Genomic DNA, 19,399 nt, shown 5'->3' on the forward strand with positions numbered 1-19,399 from the left:
ACTATTCAGTTAATGGGCGCCCACAACGTCTACAAGGGCAAAAAGCATATAATGAATTTATTTTATTGGCTAAATCCGCCAAAAAATATAGACAATTTGGAAATGTAGAAAATTCTGAACGTTGCTGAATTGAAAATAACAGATAAAACGATTGCAGGTTACTGCCACTATATTTTAACATTAGGCTAATGTATATGTTTATAGGCTATTTCTAAATTAATATATGTTTGCATCCAAGCATATTATATTTACAAACATTTTATGTCCCAAACATAATATGTTCTAACATATTAACATATATGTCCCAAACATGTTATGCTAGTTTATGAACATTATATGCTTGCACTCAAAAATATTGTGTTTAAAAATTTGTGTTCCAAACATATAATGTTTATAGCCAAACATATGAAAAACAGCCTTTTTCATCCGTGTAGGCATTACAGAGGCCTGCTTAGGACATTACACCTTCCTTTCCATTTAACATAGGGTGAGATTGGAGGGCAAGGCCTTCTTTGTAGCTTACATAAAAGGGCGTTCACCAGCCCTATAAACAGAAGGAGTTCTACAGGGGTGTATATTAGGATTCATACATAATTACTGAAAATTGAACTACACCTCCACCCCTTCTTATTGCAGGCATGTTGCAGCGCTACACGAAGAAGGCGTACTCGAAAGAATAAAAAATCAGGAAATTTCCATGTGCTGTAGAATTGTTTAAGAAGGGCTTCCCCGTACCTTCCCAAAATAATGCCTTCATGATCAATAAAAAACAGAGTTATAAATTTATGCTTTTATTTAAAAATATGTATTACTAAATTAAAAGGTTTACAGTTAAGAGATCAATAAAGAGATAATTCTATTTACAGCATTAAAATAATTAATAACAAAACCATAAAAACTTATAAATTTTTACATACAGAGATCAATAAATATATAATTCATGTAATAAAATAATAATTAATAACAATAAATAATTCATAGCAATAAAATAATAATTGATAACAAAACCAAAAAAACTCATACATTTTTACATTTTCATATTTCGAATACTTATTAAAATTTTTATTAATAACTAAGCTATTATAATATTAGTTTTCATGGACTTGTTTATTTTCTAAGCATTTTGCTTTGTATATTTTGTTTTTCTCTTTTTTAAACGCTTTCTTTATTGTATTTTTGTAAACATCAAACGTGCTCAATTCTTCAGCAGACGTTTTAAAAAATAGAGAGTCTATGTTTTTGAAATATTTAAAGGATTCTTTTCCTTGGAATCCATCATAATTAAACTCTTTTACAATGTTTTTGCCAATCAAATATTTAAAATTCTTTTGAAATCCTCCTCTTTGTATAATTTTTTTTACAGCTTGTAAAATTTCATTATCGTCTTCTTCTTCTAATTTTCTCTCTAAGCTACGCATATCTTCCACTGTCTCAATTGAGAAATAGGTGGTAGATGATCTTTTCTTACTATTTTGGTCCACAATCTCTTTAAAATAAATTTTAATGGCAGACAGTTCCGTAGCTATTACTTTGTTTGAATTGTCAAGTTTTTCCTTTAACTCGTTTATTTGTTTCGCCTGAAGTTCATTTTGTGTTTGCATATCTCCCAATTTGTTGTCGAGATCTGGAAAAATTAAAATTAATTTTAAAAAAATGTAAATAAAACAATAAAATAAAACACTTGCCTTTCAGTTTTTGCAAAATTCGCATTGATAAGCCATTTTTCATCTCCATTGTCATCTGTCACTCTATAATTCAGTAAAATTTGTCAGCACCAGTTTAATTAATTTCTTAATTTACTTTTGTGTATAGGTGGTTATTAAGTTTGAATTTGGCCGCTAAAATCGCCAGTTTTCACGATTACTTTTCTTTAATAATCTATTTTAAAGAATACAAACTTTATAAAACGTTGTTTTGGGTCATTTCCCCATCAAGTTATAAGTAGGTATAATTTTATGCTTGTTTTACTGGTATATTTTTGATTTTAGCGGCTAAACTCTATTAAATTTATTATATCATAAGGTGAGTACTAAGAACTTATGATATAATAAATTTAATAGCAAGTATGAATTAAGGGGAATATTATCATTGAACCATTCATATGAAATGCTATCATCTTACAGTATATAGATGTAAACGAAAATGTTTCTTCCTCTGTATCATTTATTAAATCACCTACATATATTCCCAAACTCGAGGACATAACTGGAAGTTCGTAAAAGTTTTTTAGATTTTGAATTCTTTTACCTTTTATAGAACCATTATCGCTAAATCCAGTAATAATGATAGGTATAAAAGGATACACAGAACAGAAATTATTTGGACGTATTGCGCTAAGAAAAAAATTTTCTGTTTGAATACCGATTATTTTGCCTCCCCGTGCCTTTTTAATGCTGAGATATTTTTTGCTTTGTGTTAAAGGTATATTATAAAATTGATTTTTTATTTGCTCCAATATATTTGTTGGGCATCTAATGCGTTTCTTTACTTCTTGCAAAAAATTTTCGTAGCAGTAAGCGGAAAATTCAGGTGCACTGCCGAAATCTTGAGCACATTTTGGCAAATGGAGCAAGCTATGTACATTAAACACCAAGCTATCATCCCCAAATATTGTTTCAAAGTTTTCAACAAATTGTTTTAAAAGTTCCTCTGAAGTACTAATATTTGCAAGAAAATGCTTGGGTGTTGACAATAGTCTGTAAGCTGAGTGTAATAGGAGCATTTCGTAATAAAAGTTTTCATTTGTCAAATCTTTAAGAACTATGGGTCCATAATATAAAGTGAATTGTCTAAACTCTGTAGCTTTCCAACGCTTTATTTCATCTAGTCCCCTAGGATTCCTCTGGAATTCTTGTGGAACGTATGGCGTCATTTGTACTAGGCGATCCGATAATATTGTTAAGTTTTTTTGGATATAAAATCTTTTCTTTGCAGAAGCGCTGTGATTATTTTTTTGGTAACACCCAAATCTATGAGGTGCATTGGTTCTAACGGAAATTGAGTAACCATTTTAATTCCTATTTTCTCAAGTCCACCATGCTTTTGACTTTTGTGGAAACTCTTCTGTTTTCGATTAAAAAAATCTTCGTCTGTCCTTAATGGAGCAATAGACGAAGAATAAGTGGTTACAGGGTTTATACTTTTACCTTGCTGGTTACATTTCATGCATCCGTTTAGTGAGTTGTGACTTACTATATTACATAAAAATGCTCTAGCAGGAGTATCGCATATAAACGCACGTATTTCAATGGTCAACTTTTTGTCTTGCACATAAACTCCGTGCTCAGTAAGGGGTTGTAGTTCATATATAAAGTCATGTAAATAATTGTCTACATTATACGGTTTTTGGGTACCCACGTAGCATCCGATTAAAAATACTGTTGAATTTTTAATATTAATAATTCTTCCCATTATGGGCCATACACATTTAGAAGAACTTTTAAATAGAGGCAACCCATCATCACCAATATCAATTATAATTCGATTTACATTTTCTACCAAATTTGTAGAAAGTTTCTTTAAGTGGTGGCTTAAACCTAGGTGGTAATAGGAGCCAGGTGATACAGTTATTATAATTTTTTCATTAGTTCTACCCAACACACCATCTAAAGATCGGGGAACATCAATATTTTCTGAGTTTAAAACCCCTAACAAGCCATTTACACATCTTCGTGTAGGGTGAAATGTTTCATACCACATTCGTAGTTTTTCTACGAGTGTTCCCTCACTTGACATTGCATTTATATGTTCTATGTCCTCTAATTCTATACTTTCATTATTTTGTCGACTGCATTCTTGTACATTTTCATGCAATGGCTCATTTGCTTCACATTCATTTGGCTGATTTCCAACGTCACCTGCTTTTAGTTTTTTAATAATTTCTTCTCTTTCGAGTTTAATACGTCTTTTTAGAGTTGCGCGACTCATATTTTAACTTACCTTTAAAAGTTTAACTTTTCAAAATTTCACAATATTAAGAACACAATACAAGAAATGGTTAACGTTAATTACACAAAGACAATTAATGAAAATATTTTCTGACATAAATAGTTATAAATTTCAAATGTTGCTATGTTTAATTTTTGTTTTTGTTTAGGGGTAGAAAATTTTAAAGTACAATTCCCATTCTTAATAGCTTATTTTTGGAAGTGGAAAGCAATGCAATTACATGCCCATTCATTTCTATTTGTAAGTCTGGGATTGTCATAATATAAAATAGCCATTTGATTTCCAAAGGCATTACAAATGCATTCTAATTATAAATTAATAGGAATGTAAACAATTTTAAAGCTCTCTTTTAAACGAGAGCACAAGACAACTCTCTTGCTACATAATTTTAACACCCATGCTATACAACTTCTATAAAGAAGGCAAAGAGAATGTCCGGGTGTATAAAATGAAAAAGTAAATGAAACGCAATGCTTAAATACAGGTCTGATTTTAGAAGGCTTCCGATGAATGTAAAATCAGTACACATGCATGTCTTATAAACACAACTCCTTCCAATTTAAGGCATTTAACATGCCTGAATTTGCAAGGTCCTTCTCGATTCCCCCACTGGGTATAAAGAGACCATAAGTGTGAGCAACACGATAGATACCGAGGATGATATAGTTGAAATGGTACTAAATAAGAATGAATGTTTGGAACCAGTGCACACAATAAATAACAATCATCTACACATTTTCCTCATATTTTCGAAACATGTAGAAAGATAAAGATGTTTTAGATCCTTAAAACTAAATTTTGAAAATGAACTTCTGTTATATTTGGAAAAAGTTTTGTATAGAAAAAGAAAACAGAAATTGTATCGAAGTAGAAATTTTGAAATTATTATACGAGAAAGTTACCTACACTTTAATAACAGGTTTCATCCGATCTGGTTGAAATTTGTCTATCTAATTACTGCCTATAGGCTAACGAGCGTATATATCTCTGTTATTGGTAATTTTATTTTTTAGAAATCTTATCAAATATTCTAAAGAAGCAGAAATTGTGACAAAATTTTATAGAAATTGAAAATAAATGTTAACTATAATGAAATCTAAATTTTAACATAAGATTCTATGAAATAGAACCGTTGGCACAATTTTCCATATATCCAACAGCGTTGCCACAATATATTTTTAGTTTGGACCAACATTTATCCAAAATTGGATATTTTCGAAATTACTGGAGTTTTTCGAAATTAAATTAAATTAATTTAATTTTTTTTTTTAATTTTACTTCGATAGAAAATTTTTGTCAAATGTTTATTTCTATTCAAAATTTTTATGTTTGTAGAAAATGTTGTCATTTTTTTTTTTCTATAGACGATTTTGTCAAGATTTTATTTCTATAGAGAATTTTGTCAAACCTTTATTTCTATAGAAAATTTTGTCCAAATTTTATTTATATAGAAAAATGTATCCAAATTTTATTTCTAAAGAAATTTTTTTTCCAAATTTTATTTCCAAAGAAAATTTTCTCCAAATTTTATTTCTATAGAAAATTTTGTCCAAATTTTATTTTTATAGAAAATTTTGTCCAAATTTAATTTCTACATACGATTTTGTCAAAATGTTATTTCTATAGAAAATTTTGGCATAATTTCATTTCTATAGAAAATTTTGGTATAATTTTGTTTCTATAGATTTTTTTTTAAATTATATTTCTATAGAAATTTTTGTAAAAATTGTATTTCTACAAAAAATTTGGTCAAAATTAAAAAAAAATTGAAAAATTACCGATTTGGCGAAAATTGACCAAAATCAACCAGATTCCATTTGGTCCGACCATCGGAATTTTATTCTACAGATTTTTTTTGTTAAATTTTATTTCTATAGAAATTTTTGTCAAAATTTTTTTTCTACAGAAAATTTTGTCAAAATTTTAAAAAGTTTGAAAAATTACCGATTTGGCGAAAATGGACCAAAATCAACCAAATTCCATTTGGTCCAACCATCCAGGAAGGATAGTGTAGGTGAATTTTAGTACATTGTTAATAAACTGTAATACAAATGACGATATCACAAAAATAAATAAGTATTTTTCATATTCAAAAAATTTATTATTCATTTGTTTTTACTCGTTAAAGAAAATTTCGTAAAATTATGAATTTAGTAAATCTTTATACTTATATCATTGCATATAATTTTTCCCTTCGTTTAGTTTATTTGACTATCGTTCAAAAAATGATTAAAAATTAAAAAAATAATTTTCATGAACTAAAACACAGTTAAATTGTCGTTATTGTGCTAGATTCACTTTTTTGTATAGAAACGTAAAGCCAATTTACTTTTACTTTAGTTCGTGGAAATTATTATATTTTAAGAAAAGTGTTCCAATATGAGAATTACAATATGAAAGTTACATTTTAATTATTTTTGTTACTTTAGTTAATGATGTATAATACATTTTCTTCAATTTGTAGGAAAATATATACTTAGTTTTATTGTATCGAGGTTTGTAATAAGTTTAGTTAACATTTTAAAAAATTAACCTACATTTTCTTTCCTAGTTGGTTTACTTTTGTGTATACTTTTTAACAAAATTTAAATGAATAATTTTAAATTACATTTTATTGAAACCTATTTTCCCATTGATAACGATAATTTGAAAAAAAGAAGTCTACAGAAATATATATTTTAGAAAATTTCAAATATATATATTTTAGAAATTCATCCTATTGTGTATGTAACATATCCCCATCATTTATACAAAACCTATTAGTAAATTTATTTCCCCTATACAAAAGAATTCAACAGCACCCGAACGCATGACCTGCTCGATTGAGTGCTCAACCGAGACTGCACAGCATTTGAAAAATCAACATTGAAATGCACATATAAAAAAAGAAATAGTTATCTACTCTTGTCTAGTGGGAGAGTATAGTAGAGAATACTCTTTGTTGTATATGTTATGTATGGGCCAGTGCTGCCGCTACTACTTCAATCGAAGTATTTTGCTTCATTTTCACAAAATTTACTTCGTCACTCCTTCTTCTAAAAATCTGCTTCACTTTTTGTTCTGCTTCAAATTTTTAAATTTTTCCCCATATTACCTAATTGTTTTTCCTATTCCTTTAATTACCATGAACATAGCGGTTTTAATCATTATTAACCGATGTGGACCAATTTTTGCATCGTTGTTAGAGACCATATACTTACGCCGTGTACCAAATTTCAGCCGGATCGGATGAAATTTGGTTCTCTTAGAGGTTCCGCAAGCCAAATTCGGGGGATCAGTTTATATGGGGGCTATATATAATTATTGACCGATGTGGACCAATTTTTGCATGGTTGTTAGAGATCATATGCTGAAACCATGTACCAAATTTCAGCTGGATCGGATGAAATTTGCTTCTCTTAGAGTCCCCGCAAGCCAAATTTGAGGGTCCGTTTATATGGGGGCTATACGTAAAAGTGGACCGATATGGCCCATTTGTAATACCATCCGACCTACATCAATAACAACTACTTGTGCCAAGTTTCAAGTCGATAGCTTCTTCCGTTCGGAAGTTAGCGTGATTTCAACAGACGGACGGACATCAGATCGACTCAGAACTGCACCACGACCCAGAATATATATACTTTATAGGGTCTTACAGCAATATTTCGATGTGTTACAAACGGAATGACAAAGTTATCCTATGGTGGAAGGTATAATAAAATGAATTCTATTTTGTTTTCAAAAATGTATGCTACTTCAATTTTATTCAATCTACTCCACTTTTTCCCAAAATCTACTTCACTCAATTTTTCACTAGCGGCAGCACTGGTATGGGCATACACACGCACACACACCCACACAAAAGGCAACAGAGAGAGGCAATGTACATTGGATATTTAGAGATCGGTGGCAACATTGTTGAATGGAATCGAATATTTCAGTAATCCAAAAATTAAGGAAATAATAAATATATAGGGGAAAACGTGGCATATATAGGATCATTATATAAACACAAAAAGCACAAATTTTTTCTTCCTGAATTCAAACAATGGATGTCCCCAAACAATGCGATGTACTGGTAAAAATTTGAGGTCAATCCCCAAAGAATGCAAATGGCTTCAAAGAAAACAGTATATAAAAAAAGTGTTAGTTCTTACCCTGCCAACATTTTTTGAATTTGGGGGCGCTTCTGAGAATCCCCAGTACGTCGAAAACAATCATATACGATATCAAAAACTCGTCGGAAAAGCGCCGTCACTATTGAGAAGTTGTACCACGCCAAGTTACTACAAAAAGGTTTCGCATGAGTGCAATTATTAGGTGCCTTTATAGATCAATTTAGAACGACGCCAATAAGAGACCCTCCAAACAATCAGAAAAAGTACATTTTAAGATAGTGGTAAAAGAATCATTGTGGTCGAGTAAAACACGTTTGTTTAGATATTTATTAATTTGATTAATCATTTACAAATTCTTAAAAATATAACATTTATACCACTATCACATCACATTTAACATAATTTTTTGCATTAATGATGATGTAGAGTTACAAGTAGCGAGTTACATGTTGCAGCGTCTATCAGCCAGTGCTTTTATTCGATGGAGGCAGCGTGTCTATAAAATATTTGAAAAATAATCACTTTATTCCATTTGGAAAATCAAAAATTGTTCACCAATATACCTTTCACAATTCTAAGCGTAAAAACTATGTTTTCAGAACTTTATTTTCGTTTTTATTTAAATAAAATATAACAAGCTGGTTGCGCTTGGCGTTTCACAAAAAATAAAATGGCTTTTGTAAAAGTAGTGATGGCAAAATACATGTATGAAGTACATTTTGTACTTTATGATATGCTGCCCCCCATCACAGTAGGATGGTTGTAGTGACATTTACGAGTCTGTAGTAGCGATGAAGATGAAATGGAACCTTGAAATGCTGGCAGGGTACTCTCTCATAGAATAGCAACCCCTTTGCTTTGTTATTCTGCACTCTCATCTCATCTCATTGTTGTTGTAGTAATGCGAGCATATATCTATGTGAGTGTGTATGTGTTTGGCAGCCACCAGATGAACAGCTTAATGGTCGTAGATCCTTCTAGCATTGTCTAAGAATGTTCTGGCGTTGCCAGAATATTGTAGTGCTACCAGAATGTTCTCGTATTGCCACACTGTCATATATAAAAGCGCTCACATGCTGCTAACGAGTCAGTCTTAATTAAAGCGTCAAACGAATAACTTCAGTGTGAACGAATTGTAAAGTGTGAAGTCATAGTAAATAAATTGTAGATTGTCGTTATTTAAAAGAACTGTGTTTTAATTGTCGGGTAATTAAAAACGCCTAAATATAAAAAACGTAACAATTGGTGTCGGAAGTGAAATAACGAAAAAAAAATCTACAATGAAGTTTAATGAGCTTCGTGTGGAAGACTTAAAAAAGGAATTGAGCAAACTGGACCTGCCGACAACAGGCAATAAGGCCCAGCTTCAAAAGCGTCTACTGGAAGAGTTTGAACGGCGTAATATGGACATTGCGACGCATGAGTTTGATTATAAGGAGGACATTGACGAATCAATACTCGTCAATACCAGCAGTGTAGAAAATCCATCTGTGGCTTCAAGTGTTGTGGATTACACCTCAATGCTCAATGTTTTAAGCAAAATGATGGAAGAAAACTCTAGAAAAATCATGGATGAGAATTCTAGAAAAATGGAAGAAAATTCTAGAAAAATGGAAGAAAATTCTAGAAAAATGGAAGAAAATTCTAGAAAATTGCTGAAAGAAAATGCCCTACAAATGGAAGCAAATTCTAGAAAAATGAAAGAAAATTCTAGAAAATTGGAGGAAAAATTCGACGAAAATTCTAGAATGGTCAACGAAAAATTACAACAAATTTCTGAAGGCATGGAGAAACGTGTGGACCATATAGAAAATCAAATTGTGGAATTGGATAAGAAATTTGTGGTTCACGATGAAAAATTTCTACACCTTGAGAAAAAAATGTCAGAGCTGGAAATTAAAGGTGGTCCAGTGCGCGTCATCGAGGGCTCAAAAATCAAAACTCCTGTTTGCGATGGCTCAACGTCATTTGATGTCTTCAAATTCCAATTCGAAATGGTTGCTTGTAGAAATTTGTGGAATGACGATGATAAAGCAATTGAACTTCTATTGGCATTAAAGGGCAATGCTGCTGATGTGATACAAAGCATTCCCGCTGCTTCTAGAAATAACTATAATGAAGTAATAGCGGCACTTCAACGCAAGTATGGTGGAGAGCACAAGCAGGACATCTTCAGAATGGAATTGAGAGGAAGAATCCAGAAATCGAATGAAACCCTACAAGATTTCGCAACAGAAGTTGAGCGGCTAGTGCTTTTGACATACCCAGGTGAGAGTCATCCTCTTGTGGACCGCATCAAGATTGAAACCTTCGTCAATGGAATTCGAGACCCAGATATAAAATGTGCAACATATGCGTCACAAAAGGCTACATTCGCTGAAACAGTAACATTCGCACTTGCACAGGAGACTGCGAGATTGCTAGCGCGGCCTCAAATTCACAAGGTACGTAAAGTAGAGACAGAGTGTGATGAATCAAAGTCCGTTATTGAGTCGATGAAAGAGGCCATGAAGCAGGCAATGCAAGAAATGAAGCAAGAGGCAAATAAATCCCGGATCAAATGCTATAACTGTGATAAGCCGGGACATCTAGCTCGAGAATGCAAAGCACGACGCAAACGGTCAAGGTCCACATCACCATCTCCATTAAACAATAGCCATAAGAAGGTGACCCCACAGTCAAGTGAGTCACCTTTAAACTAAATCGAGCTAGTTCAGCGGGGCAAGAGCTGGCTCCCACAGACGATGGCCCCACCATCTCCATAGCAATAGTTCAACAGAAAAATAACAATTTAACTATTGCGGGTGTTATTAATGGCGACAAGCGTACTTTGACGTTGGATACTGGTGCATCAAAGTCTATCATTAGATCTGATTTAGTAAAAGGAAAAGTTACACCACTGATTGGAGTCAAGCTACGCACGGCTACAGGGGAACCCGCAACCGTATATGGAAAGGTCACCGTAAAATTAACTATTGCTAACAAATCCGTTACTTATGATTTCATTGTGGCCGATATAGTAGACGAAGTTATAATTGGAGCGGATTTCATGATTGCTTTTGGCCTCAATCTGGATATGAAGCGTCGTGTAATGACATGGTGCGATGCCGAAATAACGGTAAACGTGGGATACGACGAGAATACACCTGTCAGACGTTTGACAACGAGCCAGTCAGAGTCTATACCACCGAATGCCGAAGCAATTATATGGGTTTCTATGAATGGAGATTGTGAAGTCGGCCAATTGTGGGTTGTTGAACCAGCAGAAAACAAAAGCAACAACATCTTGATAGCAAATGCCCTGGTAACAACGAACGAAGAGAGACTAATACCAGTTCGTGTCTTGAACATGTCTGACAATCATGAGCAAATTGCAAAATTTTCTGATATTGGAAAATGTACACCAGCCGAGGCAATAGTCAATTTGGAAGGCAACTCATCAAAGACACATGGAGCAGTGAGAAAACATCTAGAAGGGTATTTTGAGGCTTGGACACGTCATCTATCGCCGTCAGAGAGAAATAAAGCCAAGCAATTGTTGCGGAAAAACGCCTCTGCTTTTGCTTCTGAAAAGGGAAATCAAGGAAGAACATCTGTAGTGAAACATGAAATTAAAACCGCAGAAGAAAGGCCCATAAAACAGGCACCACGAAGTGTTCCCCTGGCAAAAAGAGACGAAGTTCAAAAGCTCATAAAGGAAATGGCGGAGAGTGGAGTGATCGAGCCATCATCAAGTCCTTGGTGTTCCCCAGTTGTGCTGGTCAAAAAGAAAGATGGAAGTACCCGATTCTGCGTGGACTACAGAAAACTGAATGATGTCACCAAAAAGGACAGTTATCCGCTTCCACGCATTGATGACACGTTGGACACACTAGCCGGAACAACATGGTTTTCTACGCTTGATTTGCAGAGTGGATATTGGCAAGTAGAGATCGCCGAGAAAGACAAGGAAAAGACGGCTTTTGGCGTTAATGGCGGTCTCTGGCAATTCAATGTAATGCCGTTCGGGCTCTGCAACGCTCCGGCTACCTTCGAAAGATTGATGGAGCGGGTACTGAAGGGGTTGCACTGGAAGTCGTGCTTGATATACTTGGACGACATCATAGTGATGGGCAAAACATTTGACGAGCACCTTAAGAACTTGAAAGACGTTATCCAGCAATTGTCAGCCGCTGGTCTACGCCTTAACGCAAAGAAATGCTCCCTTTTCCAGCGGGAAGTGAAATACCTGGGTCATCATGTGACTGCAGAGGGCATATCCACCGATGAAGACAAAATCCAAGCTGTCAGAGATTGGCCACGACCCCGAAATCTCCACGAATTAAGAAGTTTCCTTGGGTTATGTACATATTACCGACGATTCGTCCCAAACTTCGCCAGCATCGCCGCTAGTCTCCATAAATTGACGCAAAAAGGTCAGAAGTTCCAGTGGAGCGACGAACAGGAGGATTCATTCCAACATTTAAAAGAACTTTTATGTTCAGCTCCTGTTCTAGCGTATCCTATTCCGGGCGAAAAATTTGTTTTGGATACAGATGCTAGCGCGCATGGTATTGGAGGTGTGCTATCCCAACAGATAGACGGCAAGGAGAATGTCATCGGATATTTCAGCCGAACGTTGTCCAAGCCCGAAAAGAACTACTGTGTAACGCGACGAGAGCTGCTAGCCGTCATAGAGGGTGTAAAACATTATCATAAATATTTGTATGGACAACACTTCTTGCTCAGGACTGATCACTCAGCTCTACGATGGTTGCTCCAATTCAAGAATCCGGAAGCTCAACTGGCACGTTGGATCGAGAGGCTCCAAAGCTATGATTTCAGTATCGAGCATAGAAAAGGTGGAAAACACGGTAACGCTGACGCTTTGTCACGTCGACCTTGCAGTATAGAATGCAAGCACTGCTCGAAAGCTGAACATAAGGAGGAGATTGTTGATATTCGGCTGTTACACATCGAATCTGGGGTGGACTGGCCAACAGAACAGCGTAAAGATCCCATTTTGAACAAAATTATTTCGGCAAAGGAAGAGAACAAGAAACCCAGCAAGAAAGACATCGCAGCCGAAAGTCCACTTATGAAAGCATACTGGGCTCAATGGGATAGTTTAGTTCTAGTCAATGGATCCCTGCAACGTAAATGGGAAAGCGAAGATGGCAAGAGCAGCCGAAATTTGATCATCGTGCCGGATTCCAAAATAAGAGAAGTTTTGGCGGAGTTCCATAATGGTCCCAGTGGAGGTCATCTGGGAATAACCAAAACAGCCGAGAAAGTGAAGCAACGATTCTACTGGGTTGGATGCCAGAAATCAATTGCTGAATGGGTAGCCAATTGCGAGAAGTGCATGAAGGCGAAAGGTCCAACAAGGAAAAGTCGAGGTCCTATGCAAGAATATAGACCAGGAGCCCCGTTTGAAAGAATAGCAATGGACGTGGCAGGCCCTTTCCCAGTAAGTGATTCTGGAAACCGTTATGTCCTTGTGGTCATGGATTACTTCAGCAAATGGCCGGAGGTGTATGCAATTCCAAACCAAGAGGCAAAAACGATTGTGGATGTTGTCAACAATAACTGGATATGTCGCTACGGTGTGCCGTCCGAGATTCACTCAGACCAGGGAAGAAATTTTGAATCGGCCATATTCAAAGAGATGTGTGAATCCCTTGGTATCAAGAAAACGAGGACTACACCATTACATCCACAATCCGATGGCATGGTAGAAAGGTTTAATCGCACTCTGGAGGAACATCTTCGAAAAGTAGTGGACAACGGCCAGAGGGACTGGGACGAGCATATACCAAAGTTTTTGCTGTCGTATAGATCTGCCATTCATGATTCCACCTCTCGAACACCGGCCAATGTTCTATTCGGAACTGAGTTGAAGTTGCCTGGAGATCTGATATTCGGCGCTAAACCTAATGAGCTCGCCATGGAAAAAAACAGAAACGACATCCCAAACACTTTCGGTGAAGTTCACGAATCAGTGCGCAACAAAATAAAAATGGTCAGCAACAGAATGAAGGCGAGATACGATCGTGCTGTAAATACTGAGGGCTTCCAAGAAGAAGAATTGGTTCTGCTGTTTAACCCGCAACGAAAGAAAGGATTGTGTCCTAAACTGCAAACACAGTGGGAAGGCCCATACAAAGTCATCAAGAAGATCAATGATGTTGTATACCGGATTCAGAAGGACGACAGCCCTAGATCAAAGATGAAAGTTGTACATCTGGAACGATTGACTCCTTACGGAACAGGTTCTGTGCCTGTTCGGGACGAACAGGCTTAAGCGGGAGGCAGTGTTACGAATTTGATAATTATAGATATAAGTTTATTTAAATTAGTTTCCGTTAATTTAAAATTTCAAATTGTAACGATAAAATTTTGCTATCACTTGTTGGAATCATCTATTCATTTTCTAGTATTTTCCTGAATTTCTTTTATGTTCTTTTGTTTGCTTACCGAAATGTTAGTTCTTACTCTCTCATAGAATAGCAACCCCTTTGCTTTGTTATTCTGCATTCTCATTTCATCTCATTGTCTATTGTCATTGTTGTTGTAGTAATGCGAGCATATATCTATGTGAGTGTGTATGTGTTTGGCAGCCACCAGACGAATAACTTAATGGTCGTAGATCCTTCTAGCATTGTCTAAGAATGTTCTGGCGTTGCCAGAATATTGTAGTGCTACCAGAATGTTCTCGTATTGCCACACCGTCATATATAAAAGCGCTCACATGCTGCTAACGAGTCAGTCTTAATTAAAGCGTCAAACGAATAACTTCAGTGTGGACGAATTGTAAAGTGTGAAGTCATAGTAAATAAATTGTAGATTGTCGTTATTTAAAAGAACTGTGTTTTAATTGTCGGGTAATTAAAAACGCCTAAATATAAAAACGTAACAATATTAAAAATAAAACATACATGGAGCTGCCCACCAATATACATGACTTACCATAAACCAGTTGATCATGAATTTCAATGTCTGGCACAGACAAAGGAAACTCTTTTGCTGTATGACTCTCATGGCTCACAGCCACGTCAGATTGATGCCTTTTAGATGTCGAAGGTATTTCAGTTCTATCGCCCATTTCAGACATTTCAAGACATCGCATTGGATTTGTTTCCTTTGCTCTGGTGTCGCTGAGCGTTATCTTGTTGGAGGAGAATGTGACTGATTTCTATGTCGTCTAGCATGTGGTGACCGTGAATGACTACGCTTTGACCACACCACTTGTAAAAGAAGATTGGGCTTGTGTATTCGATCGGGAATTATCTATATTATTAACCAATGTATTGTAATGATCACCAACTGTATCATTTTCAGAAGATGGTGATGCACCACCACTGGTCTTGGTGGAGTTACAATTTGCTCTGAATTACCAGAATGTTCCACCGCATTTGGTATTGCGGTGTCCAGCGGTTGCTCTTGTATATTTGAATTGGAAGAATGTTAAGTCTAGACGGAGTTACAGTTTGTTCTGTTCCATCTGTGGTTCGTCCTTCGATAAGTGCCATTGTATTTTCCAAATCGTTGTCTTGAGGTTCCTGTTTAACCAAGTTGCCAACTTGGGTGGTTGATTTCTTTTTGATGTTTCTCCAGCATTACCACTTAGCATTATTGGTCTGTGATGCGTGTTCAGCACGTTCTTTGTTACATGGAGAATCATTGTTAGTATCCAACAATGTTGATGTTTTCTTTTCAACTACTTGCTCCTTAATATATGCGTTCAACAATACACATACACATACACACTACACATACACAAAATGCCATCTTCCATGTTAGTTTGACATTATTAATATCATGGGGGGTACACACGTTTGCTCGTTACTTTACCTCTATTAATATGCCTTGATTTTAGAGAAGTCACTAAATTCAAATCTCCTTGCAGAAAACTAAAATCTTTGGATGCTACATTCTTGTAAACATTCAAAAGCTGACCAATGAAAAATGAGTGGCTTATGACAAGAAAAAGTTTCCAGAAACATTACAAGTGCAAGCAATTAAAATTGTTAAAATCAACAACTTCTGGGTGAAAATGTGCATCACATCGTCAGTTTAATTTATATGCTATTATCAGTTTAAAATTGATATTTTGTGAATTCCTTCTGCTGGAAATCAATTCTAACCGCGGTCCAGTATGATCCTAATTTCAAATTGCACGCATATTAATAAATTTTAATGCTGTTTTATGACACCAACAGGAAGGAAATCGAATTATCAATGCAAAAGTGTTTACAAATAATGTTTAAGATATTTAAAGTTTTGTTGTTTGTTTTTTTTTTTGTTCTTATTTGTTTATATGTTTAATAAGATTATTATTTACCAATTGGTATTGTAGTGTATTATGTAGTATATTGTTATATATTTTATTTTGATGAAAATTAATAAATTATACAAAATTCATAGAATTTTGGCTTTGACTTTCAATTTGAAGTGGGGATATCATTCATACAAATTTAGGTTGAAAAGTATTTGCATCGATGCTAATTTTGATTTTGACTCGAATCGAAAATTGTTTGACAAATTATTGAGTAGCGATGCATTTCAATTTGAGGATAACACTTGAGAAATTATTGCTAATGTGTTGCATTTCACTGTTGAGGGTAATGTCTGTTTTTTGTTGAGAACGCGATTTTCTCAACAATTTCTCAACTTGAATATCACCCTAATCCTTTGTTGAAATTTAGCATTTTTCAAACATTTGTGTTTATTGGGTAGTATCCAATGCACAGCAAAAAGTTTCAAATGAGTCAGGCAAACAATAAAGAAGTAAAATTGCGAGTAAATCGTCTCCGATGCTAACATTTATTTCTTTAAGTTTGTTTACTGCGTCGAAGAAGTCGTTTAAGTTTTCTCTGACATTATCACCATCTTTCATGCGTATTTTCTATAAATGTATACTTCCAAAGTAAAGTCCGATTTATTTCTTCGTTTTCCCGAAACTGAGCCTGGGCACATAACCTGTTGTTAATTCACTTGTGGCTTATTGCAGACTGACTGGTAAAATTTGAATCTTAGTACAATCGGATAAAGTAATGATAATAAATGACATTTCAAAACAGACTAGATTAAACATGAGTATAAAAAGGAGTTACAAAATACAGTGTTGTAATTTATTTGATAATATGCAGGTGACTACATCGTACTCTCTAACACATTCCCGCTACATCATCGAATTGTGAAACCCTACAAGCCCATTAGGAATGCAGTTTTAGACTAGAAGCAGCAAATCTTCAATTATTGTCTTAGCAAAGCCCGACTTTGTGTGGAAAATGGTTTTGGTATTAAGTGCTCGAAAATTGTTTGCCTTTCAAAAACCATGTTCTGTGGACATGGTATATTTGCACAATTTTATGATAAGAACTCGAAAACGTAAATACTATCATTCACTTTTTTTCTGACACCAACTATGCATCACAAGGAAGATCACATGAATCTGGTATAATAGTTCTCGATAAAATAAAAGATTATTTCAATTCTGATGAAGGATATTTACCTTGGCAGAGAAAATATGCTTAAGGCCGGTATGCACCTCTAGCGAAAAATTTCATTCCCATAAGAAATGCATTGCTATTTATGCTAACGAAATTTTCGGTAGCGTTCAATTTCGTAAGCTGGCACGCACCTCTAATGAAAATAACAGGGTTGTTAAAAGCATATTTTGGCAGCAAGCATTTAATTTATTACAATCATTGTGTGCGTAAAAGTTTTAAAAGGTCTGTAAATAATAAACAATTTATTTGAGGAATATTTGGAACATATATTAACAATTTTTAAAAGCGATTAGCTCGTTTAAAATTTGTGTACACAGCCCTGTTTTTTTGTTGTAGAATTCAATAAATTTTTTGCTACCGAAAATTTCGCTAGAGGTGCATACCGGCCTTTACCACCAAAAAGTTTTTCAGCGGTGGATTATCCCACCTCAGTAATGCTGGTGACATTTCTGAGGGTTTCAAAGCTTCTGTAAGTAGTTTCACTGCAATGTGGAACGCCGTTCGGACTCGGCTATAAAAAGGAGGCCCCTTGTAATTGAGCCTAACATGGAATCGGGCAGCACTCAGTGATAAGAGAGAAGTTCACCAATGTGGTATCACAATGGACTGAATAGTCTAAGTGAGCCTGATACATCGGGCTGCCACCTAACCTAACCTAGTTTCACTTATATTTAGTAATATTAATAAATTTAATGTATATACATTAGAAAAGTACTTTAAATAACGTAACAAAATACTGTAATATAAAAAGTAAAACTTAAAAAAATTTAAATCACACTTGTCATTAAAAAACAAAATACAGTAATATAAATTCAAATTCGGCTATATCGTCGTTGTCAAATGTATCCATCATCGGATTGATAAAGCCAAAAAATCCAGAATGGCTTCTTTTTCCTCATTCTGCTATATTAACCATTTTGCAAACAGATCTCACGAGTTCAGAGTCCAAATCAGATCGTTCATCGTCGCGTCGAGGATCCTTCGCGCTTGCGGAATTGTTCTGAAATGTGATATTTGCTATTTCGACATTTCTTTTATATCCTACTTACAAATGAATATTATGATGAGGAGGCTTGTTTTTGTTCCAATTCAAAATCATTTTTGAATAGGGATGGGCACGAAAAAAAAACTTCACTTAACCATTCTTTCGCGTCGAAAAATGAGAGTTGAAATTGCTAGTGCCGCCTCACTAGCAATTTCAACTCCTGTGGTCACCACCACGGTTCCCACAAATGATAATAACGCCATTTCATTTGCCACTGTTGTTACATCGTGGGGAATAACATCATGGGGTGACCAGTTAAAACACGTAAAAATAAAATAGCTCAAGTCAGAGTGAAACTTTCTGTTCAACCAACTTAAGCCCATAACTCACGTTCAATGGTTACTATACAAAAGTCACTGTTCCCGACTTATATTTCGCAAGATAATTCGTCACAAAGGGATGTTAGTGTCCTATACCGGAGACTCTTCGTAGACTGAAATTAATACATTGAGATGCAAAGCGGCTGGCAATGTATAAGTTCCGATAACTATTTCAGGCACGTTTTAAAATTCAACTAGTGTTTTGAATCGATAAAATGCAAGATATATGCATAAAGGTTGAATTACACACCATGCGTCAATCCGTGCGTTGATGGAAGTGTTGATTTTTTTCTGTTTGTGGCAGACTGTTCGAGCTTTTGATTTCAAAGAGAAATTTCAACTCTTCAATCCTCGGACGTATAGTACGCATTGAACGAATGGTATGTAATTCTACCTTAATTAATGCCGACAATAACGAAGAAAAATTCATCCCGACTTGGTTAATTCACTTGAAAATTATAAAATTATATATAAGCCCTATTGTACTATACA

The 19,399-nt window shown here is 34.8% G+C and overlaps 1 protein-coding gene across 1 annotated transcript in view; it reads right to left on the minus strand.

Moving 5' to 3' along the window:
- Positions 1 to 1,685: 1,685 nt before the first annotated feature.
- LOC142225842 (uncharacterized) overlaps positions 1,686 to 19,399 on the minus strand; it is an 87,441-nt gene continuing 69,727 nt past the window's right edge. Inside the window, exon 2 of the transcript XR_012719451.1 lies at positions 1,686 to 1,748. The gene's annotated coding sequence lies outside the window, so the exon portion shown is untranslated. The remainder of the gene's footprint in view (positions 1,749 to 19,399) is intronic.

Source organism: Haematobia irritans, chromosome 2 (assembly GCF_050003625.1).
Source record: "Haematobia irritans isolate KBUSLIRL chromosome 2, ASM5000362v1, whole genome shotgun sequence".
Classification (NCBI taxonomy): Eukaryota; Metazoa; Arthropoda; class Insecta; order Diptera; family Muscidae; genus Haematobia; species Haematobia irritans.